The sequence below is a fragment of the Prosopis cineraria genome, unplaced genomic scaffold (assembly GCF_029017545.1).
Source record: "Prosopis cineraria cultivar Desert tree isolate PC_DT_omini unplaced genomic scaffold, ASM2901754v1 PC5, whole genome shotgun sequence".
Lineage (NCBI taxonomy): Eukaryota > Viridiplantae > Streptophyta > Magnoliopsida > Fabales > Fabaceae > Prosopis > Prosopis cineraria.
This window is the reverse complement of record NW_026555336.1, coordinates 28,205,579-28,217,235: the sequence shown is the minus strand read 5'-3', so window position 1 is coordinate 28,217,235 and position 11,657 is coordinate 28,205,579. Positions and strand designations below refer to the sequence as shown.

General features: G+C 33.1%; 1 long non-coding RNA gene across 4 annotated transcripts; it reads left to right on the top strand.

The window, feature by feature from the left end:
- On the top strand, positions 1-6,063 carry LOC129310324 (uncharacterized). 4 transcript variants are annotated; one of them, XR_008593090.1, is made up of 9 exons: positions 1-75; positions 183-219; positions 299-464; positions 890-1,079; positions 1,926-1,993; positions 3,073-3,135; positions 4,077-4,213; positions 4,784-4,872; positions 5,799-6,063. It is a non-coding gene; the product is annotated as an uncharacterized LOC129310324 (long non-coding RNA). The 4 variants fall into 4 exon arrangements; XR_008593091.1 differs by having other exon boundaries at positions 1,926-2,017; XR_008593088.1 differs by having other exon boundaries at positions 890-1,993.
- The last annotated feature ends 5,594 nt before the right edge of the window (positions 6,064-11,657 follow it).

Genomic DNA, 11,657 nt, shown 5'->3' with positions numbered 1-11,657 from the left:
CTCTAAGAAACTAAAAGGCGAAGCCTCAACAGTCGTCGCTCTGCAACTCAAGCTATATGGTTGTTCTCCCCTGGGGTGAGCTTCTACTTCCCCTTATTGCCTTCGACTCTTTCTTTTGTCTTGTGATTAGTGTGTTGATTATGCTTACTAGACCTCCTTTTTCGTTTCTTCTCTTCCTACAGCTCTTCTTCACGAGGCATCTCCCGACTTCACGAGAAGGTATTGTTTCATTGTCTTTCATTTACATTTGTCGCTATTACATTGTTTGGTCATGTTTTTTCCTCTTTCGACTGCTTAGTTTGTTGCAGGCGTGAATGGAGGTCGTGTTTGCCCTGTTCATGGTGGGGCTCGCAGTTCACCCCTCCTGGCATCATCAGAGCAGAGGTTCCCTTTAAGAGGCGATCCAATTTGTATTCCAATCTTAGCTCGAAATGAGTTCAGCTGGACTTGTGATTTGTTGAAAGGTCGGTGTAGTCATGTGTATGAGAGTAATTATGGGGGACTTAACCAAATAGAAAAGAATAGACTAAAAATTGCAACCATGTTCATTAGTATTGTAGGCATATCTACAACATGAATAACCAAAAAATTTTGACAACGCACAAGGGAATTTTTCAATACAAAACCTACAATTTTGAGTTCTTGAACGAGCTTGACAAGGAAGTTCTACAATTTCATGATAAATTTTCTGTTTGGATTACTTTACAAAGAGTTGCTCGGTCAAGGATTGAAGAGCAATCTTTATTTTGAGATTGTTATCACCTTATATTCTTTATACAGCCGTAATGAAAACTCTTCCATAAAGCTTTCAACCTTGAGATTCACGCTTTCCTTTATAAGACCCTATTTGTACACTTTGTTTATTTGCAGTCAAATTATTTGTATGTAGGTAGAAGGAAATATTATGCATATCAAGAAAGCACTTGCAAGCCATCCATCAGCAACAGAGTTTCGATGGAGGATAAATCACTTCAATTGCTCCTTGGAATGGTTCAAAGGGATCTTTGATGGCTTTCTCTTGAAACAAGGAAGGATTTATTCCATTGCACAGCATACAACTTCACAGACATGCTGTGCAGGTTAAGTGTGGTACATATATGTGCAGTGAAAACATCACATATATATGCTATCTTATAACAAGTTGTTTGAGTTAGAATTTTATATCTGATTTTGAGTATTCATACTGCTGCTGCTTAACTTGTTTTTTTAGATACTTCAACTTCTTTTGGTCAATGACAATGGAAGCACAAGAAGTTACATCTGCAAGCATAATTTGGTTTAAAAAGTTGTTTTAAAGTTTTAATATTTGGAAAGCTAAATGCTATTTTATGTATGATTACTTGTCAAATTCTATGGTTTAAGTAGAAATGAGAAATTTTGATAAATGATATGTTATGAATGTGTGTTGGATGTATTAAGCATGTTTGGCATAATCATTGTGAAAGGGTAGGAGTTCACCTTAGCGTGTTATTAAGACATTGTTTGGAAATTCATATGATACACTGGCATCGTGGAGGCCCGGTACTTAATATTATATTGTTTAGAAGTTTTAGTACTACAAGTAGTAGCTTAGGCATCGACACCAGTAGTAATTATAGACAAGAGGAACATGTGTGGTACATAATAGGTGAAGGTGCTCTTTGTCGAGCTGCCTCCTACTAATGGTGAGCTTGGACTAATCCAGTCGTATAGACTTGGTCCTATCGAATTGTCAGCCCACAGATTTAGTCAGAAGACATAAAGAGGGTATATGATGGTATGTTGATTATGCATATCATTCTATAACCATATGTGTAGATTTATGAGACATGTTATATAATTTACCATGCCACTTCATATACACACAAATTGTTCTCACACACAAGTAGTTAATTAGACTATTTGGTTATTGAGTTATTGACTCACCCTGTGGTTACATTTTATAGATGAAAGCTCTGATAGGAGTAAGGAAAAGAAAGGTGCAACCAAGCATTGAGGAGACTAGCTCTCAGTTGTATAGTCCTTTCATTTATTTTTGGTGTGTAACGAATATTGAATGCACATGCCAACTCATGACACACACACACATATATATATATATATATATATAATTTTGTGACGTACTTGCATGAATTCTGTTGTGAACAGTGGGTATCTCGATCTAGATTTGTTATATCTATATTGTAATGGTTGTGAGAGGTTGAGATACTAGTGCAAGTATTAGTTTTATATTAATTTATATGTTAGATTGGCCAGTGGATTGTTTATGAGATATTGTTATTCCTAGTATGTTGAAAATGGGGTTTTGGTGGCTAAATCTTGTTTGGATTGTTGTGGTTGTGATTTGAATGTTTGAACAGGTTGTTTGTGGTCTATTTGAGTTGGTTCGAGTGGTTCTGTGGTTATTGACATTTGGTTTGGGGGTTTGGGCACCTTGGTAGTGATTTTGAAAGAAAATGAGCCATTTTGGGTTCAGGTTTCCAAATCTCATTTGACTTAGTGTTTGGATATAGGACCAATGCTAATAGCTAGGTAGCTCTAAGAGCTACGTGTGAATACTTAAATCGCTCGAATTAGATGTTGGACGACAAAATGGCACACTCTAGAATTTGGTCTGAAAAACTATCATGATAGTAATTTGTTGTCATGATAGTGGTTGGGCGCCATAGTGCACTGTTTATTGCGTTGCAGCATGAGGCATAGAGAGGGGGGTTTCCCTCTATGAAATCCACTATAATGGATGATGCATTGCACTGTGGTGTGTTGTGCCTATATGGCTAAGTATTTTGTTGCTTCCGTTGGCTTATTTAATTGGTTTTAAACTATAGTTTGAGCTCAAATGATCTTTTAAAAAGGGTTTTTTTAGGATCATATTTTGCTTAAATGTTTTTAACCCTTAAGTTATGATAACTAATTATGGGATTAATGAAATCTCGATTATCATAATGTTGTTCTGTGTTTGGTAATGTCAAGGTGGATGTTACACTAGCTTTATCCAACATCCTTCCTTCATCTTTATTGTCCTAAGTGAACTAGTTTAACATTGTTTCTTTCATCTAAGTTGGTTTTGATTCTGTGATGTGGCTATCATAGGTTTGTCATCAAGGATACTTCGAGAGATAGGTGTTTGAATCCAAAATCTGTGGTGTCATTGAGGTAAATGATCTAGTTCTAAGCGATATTAGCTCTTAAATTCTTGATTGCCAATATGTAATTTTTTGCACCTAAAGAAATGCTATTAATGTCCGAACAAAGTAGTTAGGGGTTTAGCATATATACTCAAAGTAGTATGTGCATATTAATGGCATTCAGTAACAATTGATGAGTCTCATTTAATGTGTAATGTGAAATGTTATGTTATAAATATAGTAATGTATTGTTGTTAAAATGGGAAGTGTAGTTGTTATTTTTGTTTATTTGCTTAAATTTTTCTATGCAATATGTTATAATAGCTGGGGAAGGAAAATCTAGAATTATTGAATTATTTGTTGGTAAAATAGTAATGATATATTATTGACATTATAATTCTAGTTGCAAATTCAAAAATAGAGTATAATTTAGTTGAAATATGGAACTATTGAACTTTGTGTTGTTAAAATAGTAATGATATATTATTGATATTGCAATTACAATTGTGAACTCAAAAATAGAGTAAAATTTATTTGAAATGGTTACAGGGTGACATGATAGATGGCAAGAAATAATAGAAATAAATTATTTTGTTTCTTTCATTATGGGAGAATTTATAGGAGGACAAATGAAGGTAATGTCAAATATGATTGAGAGAATGCAATTACTAAAGTATTAACAGAGAGTATGTGTAACATCTCAAAAAATTTTAAGAATCGAATTTATTTTAAAAAAAATAAAATAAAATAAAATATCTATAATTAAATTAAAATTTAGAATAATTTGATAGAGGTCCAGAGTTTGAATTTTACTAAGCAAAAGTTTGATTTTATTTGATTTTTAACTATGGAAAAAATTACCAAAGTTGACCCGGGCTTTTGTGTAATAATAAAAAAAATGTTGGGCCATTTCTTGTAATTTTTCCCAAAACTTTTAGATCAGCAATTTAAAGACCAAAATTGACACAGAAAACGCAGAAACTGAATTGGAAAGGAAAAGAAAGAAAACGCAAGAGAGGGAGAGAGGAAGAAGAGAAGAGAAAGAGAGGGAGTTAGACTTGGATCCAAGAGTCTTTGCGATCGTTGCAAGTTCAGTTACACGATAGGTAAACTCTCTACTTCAATCCTCTTCTCTTTCTCTTGATTTTCTTCAATTTATGGAAGAGAAAATTTTTGAATTTTGATCCCAAAGGCTTTATTCTTGTAAGCTTTTGTTTCTTTAGATCCTAGGGAGGATATTTTGAATTTCTATATAGTGATTTAATATTTTGAGTGGATAATTGGATGAAAAAAGGTGTTTTGGGCACAAATTAAACCCTGAGAAATTGGGTTTTGCTCTTCAATGGTTTAAGCCTATTGATTTAGTTATAATTTTGCTATTTGAGCCCAATAAGATTTAAATTAAGGTTTGGTTTTCATTATAAGGGCTAATGGTGAAAGTTGTTGACACTAAGTGAAGGTTTTTAATTAATTAAAAATTATATAAATTGGAAATTAGCCTAGTGATGGCTAATAAATGGTTTTGGTGGTTAAGCAATACTATGTGAATGGTTGGTTTAATATATGGACCATTGGGATGGACTATGGCTCATAGACCCAAGTTATGTGGTATGAATTAAAGTCTTCATTAATGTTATTTGACATAATAAGTGATGTGGATCACTTCTATGTTGTAGGAATTGTTGGTGGAATTTGTTCAGAAGTTAAGGAACAAGCGGAGCCCTATTTTGTACAAGGGGAACCCTTTTGGTACCAAAGGGTTGAGGTAACAGGGAAAATTTATATTTCTTATTACTCTATTTTAGCTATTTTTGAATAAATATTACTAGCTATCATGCATTACATATTTTAAAAGATTAAATGTGCTTTATAAGGGGTTATAGGGTACTAATTTAATTATAGTACAAATATGTTTTCTAATTGTTTAACAACAATGTTTTTATGGAAACAAGATTTGTTTACATGTATTTTAATCATAAGGAATAGAAGTTGTACTTAAGGAAGTGTAACTAAGTAAGATATCTTAAATAGGCTAAGGAACCGTTTAAGGGAGATTTATAAATGTTATACTACCTTAGAGTGTTGAAATGGTCAATACTCGGGAAAGGTAGACACGAATAAAAGGCATGATCTCGGTGGGAGTTCACCAATGAGAAGGTGTGTACTTTTGATATTCTATGGCACACTGCCAGTACTCAGTATTGCCTTACGTATTATGGGCTCAGTGTACTAAAGTGGTTAGTGTATTGAGTGTTCGACACCTCTCAGTGGGGGAGGGAATCTGACATATGAAGTGTGAGGTTGAGTGCCTAGGCCAAGGTAGCCCTCACATGGAGAGTAAGTTGAGCTAGCTCTGGGAGGGAGTTAGCTTTGACTGCTCAGGATTCACGTCGAAGGGTCATAGGCAGTTCGGTGGATTAGATCATGCCTTAGATTATGTTTTGTGCATGTGGAGGTACAAGTAGATATAAGATTTACCTGCGAGTTAAAGAGTGTCAGGGGGCATTCTGTTGGTCATGAGAGGCCATACCGGCCTAGGTCATGCATTCATGCATTTTAAATGGCTAAATTATATACTATGTTGAATTTATTATTCGCTTATTTGATTATGGCTTGCTTTGTAATAATCAATGTAGATTTCTCTGTTATTGAGACTGTGGTTGTCTCACCTCTTTCTTTTCAATATTCTAGGTCCAGGCGAAGGATCCAGTGGTGGACGGGAAAGGAGCAAAGCTAGGGGTTTGCTTGTGATTTATAAAGAACTGCAACCCCTTTCTTTTGATCAAATATATTGTAATGTATTTAGGATTAGGGTGCCAGTATGATATGATTATATATGTGTGTGTGAATATGTGTGGATTGTGTGCTTGTGTATGAATTTTTGTTTGTTTGTAGACTTGTGGCTAGGAAACTTGGTTATGATGTGTGGTTTTGATGGATTTACTTAGTAGGCCAAGTTTCTATTACAAGCAGATATTTATTTTGATATATATGTGTGTGTGTGTGTGTGTGTGTGTGATTCTATAAGTAAATGCAAAGTGGTTGCATTGCAAATGGTGTACTATGGGCAAGCATACACCTTGGATAGAGAGAGTGGGTGCGTGGGCCCCACAAGGAGCTCTGAGTCAAATAAAAATGTTTAGCATATGTATTTATATAAATACATGGTATTTGGATTGATTTGTGACCACTCTTGTATTATTTGTGCATTTTGGGGGTTTAAGGTCCATTTTGAGAAATGGCACCCAAGTGGTTAAATTTTAATGTATGGGGGTTTTCCATCATTTGAATGTTCTATTAGGTGTTTTTAGTCTTATTTGACGTGTCCAAAGTGTTCCCACAGGTTTGTGACCATTAGGATGAGATTTGGACAATTTTGAAAATGGTTTTTACCAAAAAGCTGCACTTTTGCATCCGGGGTGTCCAAATCTTAATCCGACCGCTAGATTTCTCTAAAATTTAGGTCACAAGTAAAACCTTTTATAAGCTTCATGTGGGATTTGAAATCATGTCGATCAGATATCGGATGGAGAAACGACGCACTCTAGAATTTGGTTTGGAGGTGCTATCACGACAACATTTCATTGCTGTCATGACAGCTACAGTAGTGATATTGCAACCTACACAAAATTCAATCCATTCATTGGATCTTTTAAAAATTTGGTATGCTAATAGTATTCTTTAAAAGTGACATGTGGGCTTTAGAATCACTCCAATCAGAGGTCAGATGATGAAATGGTGCACTCCGGAAGTTGGTCCGGAAGTGCTATCATGACAGCTTTTGACAGCAAAAGTGACCAAATTTGTAACATGTCAAATTTTTAATCTGACTGTTAGATCTTTTTGAAATTTGATACACTTATAGTACCCTTTGAATGTGACACGTAAGCTTTAAAATTTCTTCAATCGGAGATAGGAAGACAGAACGGTGCTTCTCTGAAGTTGACTCGGGAGGGCTGTCATGACAGTAATTTAATGCTGTCATGACAACATATTTTTACCCTTCTTTCGCCTAACTTGCTTCTGTGCGTTATAGGTAGAACCTATAAATTTTTTTAAAAGGCTTTAAATGTTTACTTTGCAATTGTGTATTTGTTTAATGATTTAAATGGTTTGTTTCCTAAGTTAGTTTTAGGATTAATTCCTTAACCACACTTAACTTATTTGAATTGTGTGATTTTTGGATAACACTCGGGGCAAGTGTTACAGTATGACATAAGATGAACTTAGAACATTGGTATCAGCATAAATGTGGCCTAGAATTAAGGAAATGGACCTCAAGTATATAGTTCATCCACAACTACAATGATATACCTTGTAGATGATGCTAGAGTGGCACAACTTATTGAGTTCAATGGAAACAATGATCATGTTTATGTCAGTGTAAGGGGAAATGACATTAGACAGTCATCCTTACTTGACAATCTTCAAGAGTTAGTAATAAAATTCAGTTTGAAAATCAATTTCTTTGATTAAGCCTCTTCACATTTAATATTATGCCTTAATTGTTTGAATGCGTCATAGGTTATGTCTAAAGAATTTATGAAGCATCCTCTACTTGTGAAACTAAATGGGAATTTGATATGGATTATTTAAGCTCATTATCTCCTTTTCAAACTGCAGCAACACCCTATGTTGAATCAAGTTTAGCTATAAAAAGTATTCCAACCTTGAGATGAATGCAACAAAGTAGAGGGATTTTTTGTGTGGTATAAGACAGACATTTCCTCACACTGTGGCTTTCAGATAAGCATTACACAAATATAGCTTTGCTAACAAGTTTGCGTGCAATTTTGCAAAGAATCATAAGAACAAAATCATTGAGAAGTTTATGGCTAAGGGATGCTTGTAAAAAATTGGAGCATATAAGGCAGTTGGAAAATAAAATCTGTTCTTATGTGTTAGAACTTTCATCAATGAATAGGCACATTCTACAAGTGTTTTTGAAAAACTCATAAGGCTTTCTTATATGTTATGTAAAGTAACTGATCGAGAAAGTAATTACAAATTATTTTAAATAAAATAAATATAATATTTCCAAACTGGGTTGACATCAACACGTTTAGAAAGTGCAAAAAATTAGTTGTTTGACAAAAAGAAAACATACCTCTTAAATTGGTTGTGATTATAACCAGTTTAGTAAATATTTTTAAGATTGATTCCTATAGTGACTAGTCTAGAAAGTGCTAAAGACAAGCTAGTTTATTATGAAAATGCCACTGCCTCTACTTTCTAAACCATCTGCACTTGAATAGGTTTAGAAAGTAGGGTTTAGATAGCTATTTTTCCACTAATGATGATTGGAAGCCTCAAGAAGCTAATGCACAAGGATGCAATTCTAGTTTCAAAAAGGTATATATATGCAACCACTCACAGTCTAGATGCCAAGACAATAAGCAATAGAGAGAAAGCACATGTATCTGGTGGACACAATGTTGAGGAGTGTAAGGATTGCATATGTGACAATAAATTGAGTGAACTATACAAATAGCTAAAGAAGGAGTAATGTATGTGTAACTGCTTGAAAGTTATATCTAAAATACTTGATAGCAGATTCAAAAATGTCCTTGATAATTGTATTTCTCTTTTTTAGAGAGTTTTTGTCTCAAGATGCCGTATCCATGACAACATTATTTTGGTGCGTGAAATCTTTCATTACTTGAAATTGAAAAATTTGGTAATAGGTATGAGTTTGCTTTTATAATAGACATGAATAAAGCTTTTGATAGGCTTGAATGGAATTTGATTGAAGAAGTTTTGAAGAAAATGGGTTTTTGTAATTTATAGATTAGTTGGATTATTAAATGTGTCAAATGTCAAATGTAATTCCATTTTAATATTGATGCCTGGCCCAATGTGCTAGAATGCTTTAGGTAGAGTTGGCTGATGGGCTTTCGAGCACAGTACACAATCTTACCTCCTGTCATATCTCCCTCGCTCCTACCATCTCTCTCTTTCTCTCTCTCTCTCTCTCATTTTTCAAAACTATAACTCTACTATGATTTCATCTTGTGCAACAAGGACAAGGGCCTCTCCTTTTTTTTTCTCTCCTTTTCTCAATCCTCCCCCTTCATCAAATTTGTAATTAAAATAAATTCATTTAATAAAATAAAATTAATGGTGGGAATTGATAAAAGGAGAAAAAAGAAGAGAAGAGAAAGGGGGAGACCCTCCTCCTTGTACAACAAGTATGTTTACTTGAATAGCTCTATTACTTGCTTTTTATTTTTATTCTTAATTCTTAGGTATATTGTTTGATCGTTAATTGTTATTGTTGTTATTGTTGTTATTTGTTAGAAAAAAAATATTATAATTATTTAATAGGCATTATTATTTTCTTTAAATTTAGTCATATGGGTAATATTGGAAGAAAAAGTTTTAATCCATTCTGTTCCGTCCATTTTATGATAACTCTCAAATAATGATCATGTAAAACCTTTCATTCCCAACATAAAACTTTCAAACAATGAAAAATTTTGTTTTATATCGCCTTGCTTTTCTCCATTCTGTTCCATTCTATTAATGATCATTTTTTTTTCATTCAATCTTAAACTCCCAAACGCACTATAAAGATTCTAAAGCTTCTTGGGCTTAGAGCAGTATCTTATTGGATCATGACTTTCTTTTGAAAGACTCATGTTGGAAAGTTGGTGATAGATCAAGCATTAAAATGTGGAGGGGTCCTTCGGTTCTAGGTATGCCCAAATTTATGGCCGATAAACTTAGTGATGCTACTACCAATAATGATCTTTTAATTGCTAATTTAATCAATGATGGGGAATGGGATTTGTGTACTATTAAATCTGCTATGTACTAATGAGTCTATTGCTAATATTGAAAAAATTCATATTCCTATTAATCATATCTCTAACTCCATTGCATGGTTTGGTGCTAAGAATGGTACATACATTTCCTTCTAAGATTGGTTGTCGATTGAATTATTCTAGAATCCGCCCTTGATACAAATGGTCCAAGTTCTTTACTAATTCTGCCTATTTCTTTTGGAAAGAAATTTGGAAGCTGAACATATTGGAGGGCTTTAAATAGATCCATAGCAACTAAGGATGCTCGTTTCAATAGAAAATGCTCACTTAATGTTACACCATCAAAATTATTACAATAGAAAATGCTCACTTAATGTTACACCATCAAAATTATTACAATAGAAAATGCTCACTTAATGTTACACCATCAAAATTCTTACAATAGAAAATGTTCACTTAATGTAACACCAAAATTCTTCCTAATTAATTAGCTTAACCATGGCAAATATGAGTCTATCATGGTAAACAGAAGTCAACCAATTTTTTCTTTAAAAACAATTCTTTAATTTGAAAGTACTATCATGGTAGAAAAGTGTAAAACATAATTTTACAGAGATAATTTACCTTTTTAAAAAATAACTACCATAGTAAAATAAATGAAAAAAATGAAACCATTTTTTTCATTTATTTTATTTAAAAAACTACCATGATGAAAGGGTTCTAGCTTATTAAACAATCATTTTCAAAAATATGAGATCCCAAACATTTATAAACAAAAAAAAGTGTGAAAGGCTTATACAATCTCACATAAGTTAAAACCATAACAAAGAAAAAAAATAAGAATTTAAAAGCCGTTATGTATTTCAAAAAATTTTGACCAATTTCAAAAACATTCCAAATAACATATAACCATTTTTTCTGCTATTTAAATACAAAATAAACTATAATTGAATTACAACCATTCAATATAATTTATATGAAGGAAACTTAATACAATATCATCTAACATTTGGTTTTAGTCTATACAATACAATATCTTAATAAAATTATCATCATATGTGCCACTTAGGCTAAAATATCATTTTTTTTTCACCCTTATAATCTCTGCAAATGCAAAGCAAAGCAAAAAATTCACAAATAAATCAAATGATCAATTCGAAACAAGCCAAAACACATGACCGAGCCATCATGCTATTTCAATCTATCCAATACTATCAAATATTATCAATGCATCCACGCGTACAAAAATATATCTCAATAATTCAAGGTTTATAGTCATCCTAAAACATATAACATGTAGAAACATGATCACAAGCGTGAGTCCTTATGTTCAGTAAATAATAAAAGCCCTAAACATTGACAACAAAGCATAAGTAAAAATTATAAATCCAAACTCAAAGAAAGGAAGTGGTTCCACACCATTGAGTCTTAGGACTTCTCCACATGCCTCATTCATCCCTTCTCTTGAAAATGTTAATTATGGGGGATGAGACTAAAAAGTTTCAATAACCAATGTTAATGCATGATAATATATACATATAGCTATATGTGAGCTTGTTAAGTGAAGAAAACAAATAATAATAGTACATTTCAAAAATATACAAGAGATATTATATTGCATGACAAATAACCACCCTTATCTTTCTTCATTATCTTCGAGCCATAGCTTTCACCCGATGCTAACCAAAGGTAGACTAGCCCAAGGCCTTATAAACAATATATTAGGCCTTTAATAAGGGCGTACAAGTGGCATACAATACAACAACAATGACAAATCTCCTAATGC